Source organism: Carettochelys insculpta, chromosome 19 (genome assembly GCF_033958435.1).
Source record: "Carettochelys insculpta isolate YL-2023 chromosome 19, ASM3395843v1, whole genome shotgun sequence".
NCBI classification, from domain to species: Eukaryota; Metazoa; Chordata; order Testudines; family Carettochelyidae; genus Carettochelys; species Carettochelys insculpta.
Window position 1 is genome coordinate 14815160 of NC_134155.1, and position 16403 is coordinate 14831562.

The 16403-nt window shown below is 44.3% G+C and overlaps 1 protein-coding gene across 2 annotated transcripts in view; it reads left to right on the forward strand.

Annotated features, from left to right (window-relative positions):
* The window catches only part of IFT22 (intraflagellar transport 22), a 29687-nt gene extending 14100 nt beyond the window's left edge, over positions 1 to 15587 (forward strand). For both annotated transcript variants that reach the window (XM_075013664.1, XM_075013665.1), the window contains exon 6: positions 13824 to 15587. The gene's annotated coding sequence lies outside the window, so the exon portion shown is untranslated. The remainder of the gene's footprint in view (positions 1 to 13823) is intronic.
* Positions 15588 to 16403: the final 816 nt, after the last annotated feature.

The window sequence follows — 16403 nt, forward strand, 5'->3', positions numbered from 1 at the left end:
ACAGGCTACTTTCCTCAGACCCCACCGAGGAATACACTAAAAAACTACACCGTCTGCTCAGGACACTCCCTACACAAGCACAAGAACAGATCTACACCAACACACCTCTAGAGCCCCGTCCAGGGTTATTCTACTTACTACCCAAGATCCACAAGCCTGGAAATCCTGGACACCCCATCATCTCCGGTATTGGCACTCTCACTGAAGGACTGTCTGGTTATGTGGACTCTCTCCTCAGACCCCATGTCACCAACACCCCCAGCTACCTCCACGACACCACTGACTTCCTGAGAAGACTGCAATACATTGGTGACCTACCAGAAAACACTATCTTAGCAACCATGGATGTAGAGGCTCTGTATACCAACATCCCACACAAAGATGGAATAAATGCTGTCCGGAACAGTATCCCTGATGATGCTACAGCACATCTGGTGGCTGAGCTCTGCAACTTTATACTCACACACAACTATTTCAGATTCGGTGACAATATATACCTTCAAATCAGCGGCACAGCTATGGGTACCCGCATGGCCCCTCAATATGCCAATATTTTCATGGCTGACCAAGAACAACGCTTCCTCTACTCTCGTCCACTAACACCCCAGCTCTATTTACGCTACATTGATGACATCTTCATCATCTGGACCCATGGGAAGGAGACTCTGGAGGAATTCCACCGGGACTTCAACAACTTCCACCCCAACATCAAGCTCAGCCTGGACCAATCTACACAGGAGATCCACTTCCTTGACACTACCGTGCTTATACACAATGGACACATCAGTACCACCCTGTACCGTAAACCCACTGACCGCTACGCCTACCTTCATGCCTCCAGCTCCCATCCCAGACACACCACACGATCCATCGTTTACAGCCAAGCACTTCGATATAACCGCATTTGTTCCAACCCCTCCGACAGAGACAAACACCTACAGGATCTGCACCAAGCATTCTTGAGACTGCAATACCCACCTGAGGAAGTGAGAAGACAAATCAACAGAGCCAGACGTGTGCCACGAAGCCTCCTACTACAGGACAAGCCCAAGAGAGAAACCAACAGAACACCACTAGCCATCACCTACAGTCCTCAGCTAAAACCTCTACAGCGCATCATCACGGATCTGCAACCCATCCTGGACAATGATCCCACACTTTCACAGGCCTTGGGAGGCAGACCTATCATTGCTCACAGACAACCTGCCAACCTAAAACAAATCCTAACAAGCAACTATACACCGCACCACACTCACTCTATCTCAGGGACCCATCCAGCTCTGCCCACATATACACACCAGCAACATCATTACAGGACCTAACCGGATCAGCCACACCATCGTGGGCTCATTCAGCTGCACATCTACCAATGTAATTTATGCCATCATGTGCCAGCAATGCCCCTCTGCCATATACATCGGACAAACTGGACAGTCCCTACATAAAAGAATAAATGCACACAAATCAGACCTCAGAAATGGCAATATACAAAAACCCATAGGAGAGCACTTCAGTCTCCCAGGACACACAGTAGCAGATTTAAAAGTAGCTATCCTGCAGCAAAAAAATTTCAAGAACAGACTCCAAAGAGAAATTGCTGAGCTACAATTCATCTGCAAATTCAATACCCTCAGCTCAGGATTAAACAAAGAGTGTGAATGGCTGGCTAAATACAAAAGCAGCTTCCTCTCTCTTGGAGTTCACACCTCCAGATCTACTGATGACAATACAACTCAGCCTGCCTGACTGCGCTAACCTCGTTATCCCCAGCCTTGCTCTGGCCTATTTATACCTGGCCTTGCAGATTTCCAGGACCAGCATCTGAAGAAGTGAGAACTCACGAAAGCTCATGCTCTAAACTTTTCTGTTAGTCTATAAGGTGCCACAGGACCCTTCGTTGCTGCTAGTGAATTTACAGTCACTGAAGCTCTGACTCTCAGTGTCTTTACGCTGACCCTAAACATCCTGGATTTGATTCTCCTACTTCTTCCAATGGTGTAAATTAGGGGTAACTCCTCTAAAGTCAATGGTGGTGTAAAAGTGGTATAACTGAAAAGAGAATTGGGTTCCCAAACCTTAAATAAGACATTTAAGAAACAGAAATCCAAATTTATTTTGTATTTTATAGCATATTACTATTATATTATGCTACTAAGTATGAGTTTTATGTTTATACCAGGGTAACAGTAACTTTAAAAAACAGGATTCTACATTAGGTTCCAGAAACCCCACACCCCATTGTATTCCAGGTAACATCTTCTGCAAGTATAAGCCAAAGTCAGTGCAGCTGCATCAGGTGAGACCAGCTTCAGTATGAGGACCAAGCAACTCAGCATCTCTCAGAATTAGGCCAACCCTTCCTAGAATAAAAAGAATTCATCTTAATTACCTTTTTGTGTTCAAGACAGATCAAAGGCCCATGATAATCAGCCTGGGGATTGCCAGTGTCATCTCAGTCAGTGAAGCAGAAACGTGAGTCATTCTATGCAGAGATCAGATGTGGCTCCAGATTTGAAGAGGTGGGATTTTCAGTAGGTGATATCCTAAGCACAGGCATTTCTATCTCTTCTGTGGTACCATCCAATTGACAACTGTTCCACTTCCTCTTTTTGCACTTGAACTTTGCAGGACTAAGTGTCTGGCACTGAAAGTGCTGACTCTGTCATAGTTCAATAGTGGTGTTTCTTACATTGACACCAAAATGAAAGGCTTGAATTTGCAATGCTGTTGACCAGAAAGTAGAAGGCAAAAAGGCCTGAATTTGTCATCATGTTTTGTGTCCTGAGAAAGAAGAGGAAGATACAGGAAAGCACCCCCGAAGTGGAGGAGGAGATCAAGCCTGTGTTTTCTGTTGCCATTTGGCTGACACTTTAGGCTTGGCTATGACGCTTGCCCCTCCCCAGCAACCATCTTGCCCTTACTCCTCTTCAAAGCTCTCTATTGGATTTAGAGTCATAGAATTTAAGGTCAGAAAGGACCATGAGATTATCTGCTCTGACCTCCTACATATCAAAGGCCAACCATCCAGCACCTGCACACTACAGCCAACACCCAAAAAAAGATCAGAATATCATATGCCATAGGCAGAGAAGGACTAAGGTGCACAAATGCTGAGGCCCTTGTTGTAATTGTAGGGAAATGATTAAGTGAGATCTAGCCAGATAATCCTGTGAAGTGGAGGAGACTTGTGAATGACTAGCACCCACACACTGCAGTGAATGGCAGTGCGTGTGCAGGTTTGTTGCCTATCTGACTGGTAGGATAAGTCTTTTCTGACCCCATATGCACTGATCAGTTTTGCCCTGAGCGTATTCAGCAAGATGCATCCAGCCAAGTGCTTGTTCAGTAGCATCTCAAAGCTCTCATGTCCCGTTGGCAGTGTGACCATTCCTTATGCTTCAGAGAAAGAAGATTAAAAACCTCCCAGGATATATGGGGAGGGGGATCCCTTCCTAGCCTCTGCCACTAGGGAGGCTGAAACCCATACAATGCTAGAAGTGAGATTCAAGGCTGTTGAGCTCTGCTTCCTACCATGACAACAAATCCCTCATCCATTGGAACTCATGAATTTGTCCATCTCTCTCTTAAAACTAATGTCTCCCCCCACAACTTGTAGTGGCAGGCTGTTTTGGAACCTCACTTTCTTCTAGTTAGAAGTTTTCTTCTCATTTCCAGCCTGAATATATTCATGCAAGTTTATATTCATTTGTTCTTGATCTTGTTCATTAGCCATTCGCTTAAGTAGGTTTCCATCTTCACTAGTATTTACCTGACATCCCCTCCTCCATGTGCTTATGGAGAGCAAACATATCCCCTGTCAACCTTCTTTTTGCTGTACTAAACAGCCGAGCTCTTTCAGTCTCCTAAGATACACCCGCCATCCCCCGGATCATTCTAGTAAGTCTTTTCTGCACCTGTTCCATTTGAAATTCATCTTTCTTGAACTTGGGTGACCAGACTTGTACATGGTATTCCAAATTTGGCATTACTAGTTCCTTGTCCAATGGCTATGTCCTTACCAAATTCATGGTCCAGTTTGGTCAAATTCACAATCAGAACATTTAAAATGGTAAAGTTCATGATTTCAGCTTTTTAAATCTGAAAGGTCATGGTTGTTTTAATGGAAGGGGTCCTGACCCAAAAAGGTATTGAGTGGTCACAAGGTTATTGTAGAGGGGAGTTGCAGTACTGCTATCCTTATTTCTGTACTGCTACTGGCACAGTGCTGCAGTCAGATTACAAGCTATGGTTTTGCCACCCTGATGCCTGCAGAGCTGGGCCCTCAGTCGGCAGCTACCACTCTCTGGTTATTCAGTGCTTGAAGACAGCAGCACAGAAAAAAGGGTAACATGCTATGGTATTGCCACCCTTACTTCTGTTCTGCTGCTGCTGGCAGCACTGCCTTCAGAGCTGGGCACCTGGCCAACAGCTACTGCTCTCTAGCTACCCTTCTCTGAAGGCAACACAGCAGTAAGGATGGCACTATTATGACCACCCTGAAATCAATGTATGGCCCCTTCTGCAGCTCCTTTGTGGATCAGGACTCCCAGTTTGAGAAACACTGGTCTTCCCTGTGAAATCTGCATAGAATATGGTAAAAGCACACAAAACACCAGATTTCGGGGGTAGGGGAGACCAGGTTTCATGGTCCGTGATGTATTTTTCATGGTCATGAATTTGGTAGGGCTCTACCAGTGGCATTAATGCTTCCCTATTGCTCCTGGAAATGCCTCACCCAATATACCCAAGGACTGCATTTGCCTTTTTCACACTGGTGGCTCATAGTCAAAGACTTTTTTTCGATTGGCATATAACTCCATGAGACCCACCTACTTTACATCTTAATGTGTTGTGTGTAGGAGGAAATGAGCAGAAGAATAAGAACAAATGGGTTTGTATCCTTGCATGAGTTCAGTTTAAAGAAAAATGGTCCCTTTTGCAATTAGCTCAGTGAGAATAGTATTGATACTTCACTGAAGTCAAGTAACTTTCCTTTTGCGTTTCCCATACATATCATTGCAGTGCCTCGATATATATATTTAAATGTTCAGACTGTGGCTGTGTCTACACTAGGAGCTAACTTTGAAGTTAGGCACTACTTTGAAGTAGCTAGCAGAGAGTCTACACACTTTTTTCCCTTACAGTAATCCCCCAAGGTACACGAGGGTTGTGTTCCATGCAACCCTTGCATACCCCGAAATTCACTTAAGTCAGGGGCTTGGGCAGTGGGTTGGGGAGTGGGAGAGGGACAGAGGGTGTTAAGCCTGGGTTGGATTAGGGCTGCAGGAGGGGATGGGGGCAGAGCTGAGCTGAGTGTGTGAAGGTTGGAGCCGGGTCTGCATGGGTTGGGGTTGGGGTTGGGGTGTGTGGTGGTGGTTGGAGCTGTGGGCTGCAGTGGTAATTGGAACCAGGGACTGTGGTGGAGGCTGGAGCTGGGGTGTGTGGCAGTAGCTGGAGCCAGGGCGCATGGCTGTGGGTGGAGCTGGGGCTGGAGCTGGGGCGCGCAGCAGAGGCTGGAGCGTGGACACGTGGCAGAGGCTGGAGCTGGGGTGCCTGGCGGTAGCTGGAGCTGGGGTGCACAGCAGTGGCTGGAGCCCCCCACCCCAATGGCATGCAGGGGGAGAGCTGGCTGCTGCCAGTTCTGTTTCCCTTTGACAGGGGGCTCTCCTCCCCACCCCGCACCTAGGCGTATCTGAAGGGTTTACCGTACAAAATATGAATCGGAGGTCAGCCGCGTAACAGTGGGGTTGCATACTCTTGATTCACGTACTCTGAGACCTTACTGTACTTCGAAGTTAACTTTTAAGTAGGGAGTCAAATAAAGGGGAATAATCTCTTCTCTAAATCTGCTGGCAATGCTGCTACTGATGCAGCCCAGTATGCCATTAGCCTTCTTGGCTAGAAGGGCACATTGTTGATCATGTCCAGCTTCTCATCCACTGTAACGCCCAGGTCCTTCTTTCTCTGCTTCCTGACCCCACCCTGTGACTGGAAGCAGTGCGCCCCTCCCTGCCTACACATTGTTGAAAAGCAGTTAACACCTCCAGGCTACTGCTGGCCACCTACATAAGGCAGCTGCATCCTGTTCTGTCCTCTCTGTTTCCTGCTCCCCGCCCCACTACAGCATGGTCAGGAAGGAGTTAAGCCTTCAGGGTTCATTGTGCAATGGGAACCAGGAAATCTGACTGCAGGGGCTTCAGGAAACCTGGTCAGATGTGGTTCAGCAGGGGAGGGTGCCCAAGGGGATGGAGCAGCCCCACATTGCCTGGGGGTGGGACTCAAGGAGGGGAAGGGTGAATGGTGAAGAGGGTTCTAAACTCCTGCCTGGGGACTGCTGTGGAGCCTGCAGGTTTGGGGCACGAACAGGCCAGAAATTGCTTCCGCCTCCACCCCCACAACAGTTTAGCTGAGTGGGGAAAAGGCTTCCCCATACTAGTGCTGTGCAGGGATTTGACACATGCAGGCTTGTCTCCCCTGGGCTGGTGACCTGAGCCAGAGGATCTTGGGCTTTCCTGAGCTGTTGGCCCAGTCAGAGGCGTGCAGGAAGGAAGGAAAAAAGGAAGTAGCCTGCCTGCCATGCTGCTGGAAAGTTGGGTTTCTGACCAGGGTTCTCTGCACACCAGAGGGAACATGAGAGAGGGAACATGTAAAGGGCTGGTAAGCGGAAAGCACAGGAGAAACAAAACTGTCCATGGCCTCACATATGCCCACACTCACCAGCCATTGCAGCTCACCACATGCAGCCAGTTCCAGACAGAAATGGGAGGGCGGGCAAGGCCCAGCTAGCAAAGAGCCCACATGCAAACAAGCCTGCAGGAGGAGCAGCTGGCCTACACACTGCATATTTGCCCTACCACCAACCATTTACACCTCCCTGCATTGTTGGCCACTGGAGACCCTTTTCACTGCTGGTGGGCAGGCAGCTGACGAGCAAGGATTTTACTAGCAGTAGAACCTACCAGTACTTATGGGAGAGAGGAGGAAAAGACAGGAAACAGGAAGGCTTAAATATGGGACTAGCCCTTTTAAAAACTGAACATCTGGTCAACCTAGCAAGGACTATATGTTTGGTTCAGACAATTTACCCAAGTTCCACAGCAGATTACAGTTTCCTACATTTTCAGTGCTCTCTCCACTACATCTGGGTACTACCGCCACAGGCCACAACATTCCTTAGCATTAATCAAAGAGCTGAGTTCTGCTTTGCAAGTCATTGTAAAGATAATAACAAAGAACTCCTGTGTAAACATTTCTGGGAATGCTGAACACAACAAACTGAAGAGCTGTCTTGGATTAGACCATTTATAATGCATCCCAGCCCATCATATTTCTAGTTCTAGGGAGGATATATTTGTGTTATTTTAGTCTGAACATTGTGCTAAAGTGGAACACTTTGCATCTTTCATTAATAATAACCTGGTTAGTTAACCACCAAGTATTTGTGGTTCTGTATTCAACTAGCATTTTACCAGCATTTTGCATATCTGTTGGCAACAGGAAGGTATAGCCTTCTATTAGGCTTGGTCTACACTAGGCAAGTAAGTCAACTGCAGATAGGTCATTCTAGCTACTGCAGCAATTGTGTACCTAGAATTAATTTATGTGCAATTGACTTACCTGGTCATCCTCACTAAGGAAGATCAACAGGAGTGTTTCCCCGATGACGTCCCTTACTCCTCACAATTGCAAGAACTACAGGGGTCGATCATCAGGCACACACAAAATTGAACCCCAGAATATCAACCCTGAGTGGATCAATCTTCTGGTTAATATAGACATGACTTTAGACACCTGTGGTTCACTTCTGTGCAGAGGATCCCCAAATCTATTTCATCATCTCTTTTTTGTACTTTTCTCAGATTTTTGCCCTTTTCTCAAGGTCATGGACTCTGAGTTATCTCATTACTTACTTTTCCTCACTCAGTCAGAAACATATTGCAGAACCCTGTGAAAACTATTCCTCCTATTTGTTTCTTTTCTTCAAGAGCCAAAAACTTGGGTCTAACCAAGCTATGTGTGATTCAGGGCCTGAAGGGGTGAACCAAGGTGGTTTAAAGTCAATTTGCATGCTCCCATTTTCCTAGATGCAGCTTTTCAGATTTGTGCTGCTCCCACAAGACAAAGCAGAGGGACCGGAGGCCAAGGATCTGGACTGTCTCTTTACAATATGGCCTCTTTTCATTCTCAAGCCTGCTTTCTACATGGGTTCAATACCACACTTCTTTATGCCAGATGTGTCCCCTGGTTTTCTCCCTGCAGCAGGAGACACTCTGATAGTCGGCTCCATTGGGAATGAACTTCCTGCTTCTTTATGTCTATTTGGTTTCTTGATTCTTTAAAAATTCCATCTTAAGATGCAGCTCTTTCCCTAGCCTATAACTTCTAGACATCCTCATAAAACCAATCCCTGGGCTGCTAAGGTGTCTTAATGTTCAGTAATTCTTATTGAAATGTGGTCATTTTACCACTCTTCCTTCCACCCTCTCTTATCTACAAGTGTAATCTCTGCAATATATTGTAGCCTCCATCTCTTACTTGTCTGTCCATGGACTATGTTGGGTGTTACTTGGCTGTGAAATGCAATGGGACACATTAATAGAAATAGTTATACAGCAAATAGTCTCGGGGGCAGGTGTGTTAGTCCACAGCTTCACAAAAAAACAAGCAGTCCTGTAGCACCTTAAAGACTAACAATTTTATTTATTAGGTAAATCATAAGCAGATGCCTGAGGTACATCCTTCACATCAATTGACATGACTTTGTCACAAATGAGGAGCTTTGGAACAGAGCAGAACAAGAACCACTTGATGTTCAAATCAAGAGAAGAAAGTGGGGATGGCTAGGGCACACTTGCAGAAAACCATCATCCATCAAGCTCTCAAATGGAACCCGCAAAGAAAAGGCAAAAGAGGAAGACCTCAGACAATGTGAAGATCTACTGAGACTGAAGGACAACAACTGGAGTACTCCTGTAGCCCGCTAGAAGTTTTGTCCCCAGACGGAGTGAAGTGGAGGAGACTTGTAGATGACCTATGCTCCACTTGGGCTATGTCTGCACTAGCCCAAAACTTCAAAATGGCCATGTAAATGGCCATTTCGAAGTTTACTAATGAAGCGCTGAAATACATATTCAGTGCCTCATTAGCATGCGGGCAGCCGTGGCACTTCGAAATTGATGCGGCTCGCCACCGCGCAGCTCGTCCAGGCAGGGCTCCTTTTCGAAAGGACCCCGCCTACTTCGAAGTCCCCTTATTCCTGTGAGCAGATGGGAATAAGGGGACTTCGAAGTAGGCGGGGTCCTTTCGAAAAGGAGCCCTGTCTGGATGAGCCGCGCGGCGGCGAGCCGCATCAATTTTGAAGTGCCGCGGCCGCCCACATGCTAATGAGGTGCTGAATATGTATTTCAGCGCTTCATTAGTGAACTTTGAAATGGCCATTTACATGGCCATTTCGAAGTTTGGGGCTAGCATAGACACAGACTTGAAGTACAAGCTTGAAGAAGAAGATGAATGAACTTTGGTGGATAAGACCTACTTCTTCAGATTCTGGAGCAGAAATGAGCAAACATGCTTCTGATATTTTCTGCAGTTACTCTACTTAACTCTTGAGGGTGCTCTTTGCATTTTCACACCAGATAAATTACTTTTGAAATAAGATACTCCCCTATGAGAACCATACAGATTCCACTAGGTAAGATACAGTAATATGTCTAAGTGTCTATGTCCTATGAGAAGAGCATTTTTACCTACACAGCATAGCTGATGCTGCAGTGAGAGAGGCTCTGCAAAAAGTTGCAAAAAATGCTGAAAAAAATGTCACTGTGGATTGCATGGAAACTCACTAGACAGTGATTTTCACATTCTTCCTGAAACATTTTATTTGTGAACTGGCTGTTTATCTATCTTCTCCATGGTAACATGAGCAGTGTAGGTGGCATATAACTGGGCTGAGTGATATTAAGTCTACATGTAAATATAGGACAGATTGCAATATGTATTGAGGAGAATATCTAAACGTACTGTAAAATCTTAACTGGTGTCAGTGGAGAAATAGTGTTTCTTAGTGTTGTTCTAATGTGGGGATTATAGCGGGAAGTCAAGAGTGTCCCAGTTTTAACACTTCCTGCATGCTGTAATGTTATGTAAAATATGAGTCATTTTAATCTTTGTACTTTGTAGCTGAGTATTAATTTCACAACATATGTTTGCCTTTATGCATTTTTCAAGGAAGGTTTGAAGCTGTAATAAACAAGCAAAGCGGGGAAAAGATGATTTTATGACAAAAACACAGGACTGGGAGTCAGGAGATATGGCTTCTGTTTACATCTCTGCCACTGACTTCCTGTGTAATTTTGGGCAAATTACTTTATCTTTCTCTGGGCATTGTTTTCCCATTCTGTAAAACTGAAATAATACCTGCCTCATAGAGAACATGGGGTAGGGGTGGTTAGTTCAATTACATTTATGAATCATAGAATACTAGGACTGTAAGGGAGCTCGAGAGGCCATCGAGTCCACCCCCTGCCCTTATGGCAGGACCAAGTACTGTCCAAACGATCCCTGATGGACATCTATCTAACCTGTTCTTAAATATCTCCAGCGATGGAGATTCCACAACCTCTCTTGCCAATTTATTCTACTGTTTGACTACCCTGACAGTTAAGAACTTTTTCCTAATGTCCAACCTAAGCCTCCCTTGCTGCAGTTTAAGTCCATTTCTTCTTGTTCTATCCTCAGAGGCCAAGAAGAACAAGTTTTCTCCCTCCTCCTTATGACTCCCATTTAGATAGTTGAAAACCAATATCATCTTCCCCCTCAGTCTTCTCTTTTCCAAACTAAACAAGCCCAGTTCTTTCAGCCTTTCTTCATAGGTCATGTTCTCTAGACTGTTAATCATTCTTGTTGCTCTTTTCTGGACCCTCTCTATTTCTCCACATCTTTCTTGAACTGCGGTGCCCAGAACTGGACACAATACTCCAGCTGAGGCCTAACCAGTGCAGAGTAGAGCTCTTCCTCAAATGAAAGGTACTACTGAAGTACAAGATATTTTGTATGAGTCTGTTGGAGAGATGCAGGTACAAAGAACAGACTCCAGGAAAATAAAGAGGTAGCTAGATAAAACTCAGGATTTTGGAAATCAGAGAATAAAAGGAGTCATAAGGACTGGTAGATATTATGATAAGTAATAATAATAAGGATTTATAGGACTTGTTAGTTCTTCTATGACTTGTAACCTAAGCTCCCCCAAAGCCATGTGGCCGCAGAGCTTTCCATTACACCTCACACAGAAGCTCTAGACTACAGTGGGGAGAGATCTCTCTCCCCAAATCCTGAAGCTACTGGGGCTGGTGGAGAGGTGCTGCCATGACTGGTGAAATAGGGGGTGCCCCTTCTCATCAGCCTCAGCAGAGAGCTGCCTGGGTGAGCTCATGCATCAAACCCCTGCTCCACCTTGGGTACCCTCCAGCCCTGAGCACTCTCCTCCACCCCAAAACCCACATGGCCAACCCAGAGCCTGTTCCCCCTCTTCCACCCCAACCCACACTCAGGGCTACGCCGCAAACCTGGATCTCCCCTCCTGCACTCCAAACCCCTCAACTCAAGCTCCACCCCCAGCCAGAGCCCTTGCACCCCAACCATCTCCCGCAGTCCTGAGCCCCCTCACATGCAGAACCCCTTGACCTCATTCCTGCTACGTGAATTTTGTTATGTGCACCAATGTGGATGTGATGTGTGACACATCACCAGCACATAAGAAAATAATTCTGCTCAGGGATGGGACAAATAAAAGGGAGCACTGCATGTGGCTCAGGCTTGAGCCAAGAAGCAAATGAGTTGGTCCATTTCAAGACAAAGGATTGCTGCTGTAGCCCCCAGAAAAGGCTTCACTCTGCAATTCGTATGGTTCCGTTCCTCTGAGTTACACAAGCAGTCCAAGATTTCACACCTGATAGCCATCAATAATAATAATAATAATAATAATAATAATAATTAATAATAGGATGTATGCAATGGTCTGAGGGGACTACTCATAAGCGGTAACTCTGAAGTTTCCTTACTAACTGTGGATCTAACTAAGTAGACATTCCCTGATTAGGGTCATTTTGCCTTGCTCTGTGTGTCAGTTTCCCAACCTTTAAATTGAGAAAGATAAACTGCATACCTAACCTGAGATTATTTTTGAGTCTCTTTAAAAATAGCGTTCTAATAAAATGTTGCTGTACAGGTTGAACCTCTCTAGTCTGACACTCTCTCATCCAGCAACATCCGTAATCTGGTATGATTTTAGTTAGCCAGGTGTCCACTTATCATTCCTGTGGTCCCATAAAGTTTGTTTCCAGACACCAGTCCTGGCTCTCAGTGTTCCGTGCTGTTATTTTGCTCTTATTTGCCTCTAAGTCTACGTCTGCACTTAGAGAAAACTTCGAAATAGCCATGCTAATAGCCATTTTGAAGAATACTAATGAGGCACTGAAATACATATTCACCACCTCATTAGCATACCGCCAGTCACAGCACTTCAAAATTGCCGCTTTTTGCTCCCGTGTGGCTCGGCCAGACTGGGGTCCTTTTTCTGTTGATAGGAAGATGGGGATTTAAAACTTGAAGGGGTCCATGTGGATGAGCCGTGTGGGAGCAAACAGCAGCAATTTTGAAGTGCCGCAGCCGGCGGCATGCTAATGAGGTGCTGAATATGTATTTCAGCACCTCATTAGTATTTTTCAAAGTGGCCATTAGCATGGCTATTTCAAAGTTTCTCTAAGTGTAGACATGGCCTAAATGTCTTCTAAGAGCCCAGTAAGCAGGGGAAGTGCTGGTAATGCTGCTAGACAATATTGACTTCCTGTGGTCTGGCAAATTCTCTTGTTCAGCACCAGTCAGTTCCTGAGGGTGCTAGGCTAGAGAGGTTCAACCTGTACAAGTTATCCAAAAGTATATGTTACTAATGTGTACTTTGTTACAGGCCCATGATGATTTTCTGACTTTGTGGTTATTTTGCAACAAGAATAATTGTTTAGTTACATGGTTCCTCAGAATGTTCATTGAGGTAGCCTCTGGGGAACAAAAAGAGCCTTAGAATCTAAATATACACAGCTTTCAAATGAGATCATAAATATGAGCATATCTAGATTTGGAGCCAATTCAAGCAGCTTGGATTTTGGCCTGCCAAACAGCATTTTTGGCTTTAGCTGCTTTCCATAAATTAAAAGAATTGTACCACATGGAACCCTTTAAACAATGGAGGGGAAATAACATAATTTTTCAATTGCTCTTGAAAAAGATTTTAACTACATAAAATATTTTAAGGTTGTCTAAGGCATTGCACTTGTAAGTGATATAATTGTTCAGTATTGAATCCCTAACATTTCAGAATAACTTTTGGAGGAAAGAGTTCATGATTTGGGAATTTTAGTCAGTCACCACATGGCAAAGCATAGACCAGTGTAAATTCCCAAATAATGTTTTGTGCAAAAGGCCCCAGTACTGCACTCACATATGTATAACTTTACTCATGCAAATAGTCCAATCAGTTTCAAAGACAAAAATATTTTGATGGATATAGTTACTCACATGACTAAATTTTTGTAGGATTCTGTCTTAATGTTGTACATAGGCCATTAATTTACCACATTATTGGAATATGGTCATTATTCAGAAGACAAATGTTTGAAAGTCAGAAAATTCAGAGTTAATAAGGAGAAATATGAAAGGTAAAAGACTGACTAACTCAATAGATCTAAACTCTACAAATATTCAGTTAAGATACTAGAACTGACTTCTGTGCTGTATTTTCTTCAAACTCTCATGTCTTCTCCTTCCAGAACTCCAGTGGCTGATGCTTGCAGAATTTAAGCTGTTGAATGCCTTCGTTGAATGAATGCTCCTTTGGCTCCATTTTGAATTGAGGAGGATGCGTAGCTCCTCCTCCAAGAAGTCTGGTCTCCTATTTGTTCAGGATATAAATCTTTCCTATATTGCATTAAAACATGACAGTGTCCCTTTTGCTTGAGGTTATCCCAGTGAGATGTTGTCACCCGGCTCTTCATGCATTACACATGAAATCATCTGAGATGCAGTCTGGGAACTCTTTGGATTTGTTAATTGTACCTGGGAGCACAGCAGTGTCAAGGCAGGGCCTCAGTTCTGGTGCCACATAATCCAGGTTTGTGTACCCTACAGGCAGATTGCAAAATCTGTTTTGTAATTCAGCTTTGCTCTGAGATGGGGTGAACTAAGCTGTGGGTGTTCCTTTATCAAGGGGGAAGGAACTGTCATTGACCTTATATTTGTACAGAGTCTAGCACAGGTGTCGGCAACCAAAATAGCAAGAAGAGACATTTTTTCGAATTTGGTAAAAACTGCAAAAATTCAAGAGCTACAATGCATGTGAATACAAGATAGTTCTTAATAAATAACATCAAGCCATACTTTTTATAACTATTTTAAGAACAGCACAGATAAAATAATTTGTAATGTGATAAATGTTTACTGCAGGATGTTCACAGACTTTTTGAGTATTTTATTTCCTCACACTTTCCATGTGTGTGTTTGTACCACTGTCTTCCTGCCTTTCACTCCTGAACCTTCTCTCTTTCTGGAGGACACTAGATTTTGACCAATTTCAGTTTTGATTTTGAAATCACTGTACAGCTACTCTGACAGTTTGATAAAACACTCTTTTATATATTCGCAATCCATGAATGGCTTTCCTCATATCACAATCTCTTGAGTTGCCACAAAACTAGCCAGTTATGCTAGTTGGTGATTTCACTCATTTAACAAATGTTTCCTTATTTTGCTCTGCTTTGAGTAGCAGCTCCTCCACAGCTCTTTTTTGGGCATCTCCAGCTGGAGACTGCAACCCCTTATTCACCCAGACTGCCTCTGAGTTCACACACACTATCCTGCTCCCCTGTTCCTTGCTCTGAGCTCTCTTATGCACCCAACCTCCATCCCACACCCTGCACTCCCTCCATAGAAAAGTGTAGCCCAGGACCACTTACCAAAATCTGGGAGTGGCCTCCCATCAAAAAATATTGACCACCACTGGCAAAGTCTAAGGTTTGGTCATGCGCAGATGCAAAAATGAAGTTATATAGTCCCAATCTGTATCCTCAGAGCAATTGACCTTGTGCTAAACTATGGCTTTGTTGTGTTTGATCAAAATCTTTTAAAATATCTGTGTTAAATGCAGGAACAGTGCACAGCCAACAGGAACAGCGAGGGTCATTCCTTCTACTTATCTAATTTATCATCATTTTGTTTCTCAAATCCCAATAACTTCCTAACATTTAGAATGTGTTTTCCTTCTCTCTTGTATTTTTGTGGTTTTCATAATTTGCCAAATAAAGTATGTTGCACGATTTATCTTCATCAGGACCTACATATTCTTCCCCCTTGGTGTTTTCCCTGTCTTCATCCCACAGCTGTGGGATCTATGTGAGTGTTTCTCCTCTTTGGGAATTTGAAATTGTTTAATTTTCTAATACTTTATTGGCAGGACATGGCTTTCCAAAGTCAATGCATCAAGTATTTAAGTCAAATTCAGCATGTATGTAAGTGATAGAACTGCAACGGAGTCTAATAATAAAGGGATACCATTTCGCAGAATCCTTTTGAGTTGTGCCCAGGTATATTTGTGATAATTTGGCTCTGGTTGCCTGGGACTAGTTTTAAATGAGTAACACAGATTTATATGGTAACTTTTTTTGGATTTCAAATAAATCCCAGACAGTTGATTCCTTAGTGATACTATGAGTGATAGGCCACATTTTATATTAGTAGGTGTTTGAATATTGGGGTTTCTTTTTGTTGTTTGATAAAGTGAGAATCCTACATAGGAGAATGACATAGGAATGACAAAGGAAAAGGCCAGTGAAAATGTGGCAGGTGAAGTACTGAGAACAGGATCAAGACATCAGCCTATCAAATCCAGAAGTATCCTCATAGTAACCTACAACTAATAACACAGGAGAATGATGCCAAGAACAGCCATGTGTGTGTGTGGCCAAGCGTTACAATTCTGCAAAGTGAGATGGGAGAGGATTTCTTCCCAACCTGTGTCCCAGCAAGAGATGCTACCAAATACCAGTCCTTTTCATTGTCTCCCTAATCTCTTCCCTCCATGCGCAGACTTTTCCCATCCTTGGGTGGAGTAAAACTTAACGTGCACTGAAGGATGTGCAGCACCACCCAACAGAGAGAGAGAGTTAAAAAAACCCGCTGGGGGAACTGCTAATCAACTGGGCGGCAGGTGAACCTCCCCCGAGCAGCTGCACACGCACAAGCCTACAGGGACGCAGGTCCCTTTGACCACGAGATGCTCGAGAAGAGGCGAGTCCCTCCCTGGTCACACAGCCGTGCAAGGGCCCCAAGCCCGGCCACAGCTTGATACGTCTCGG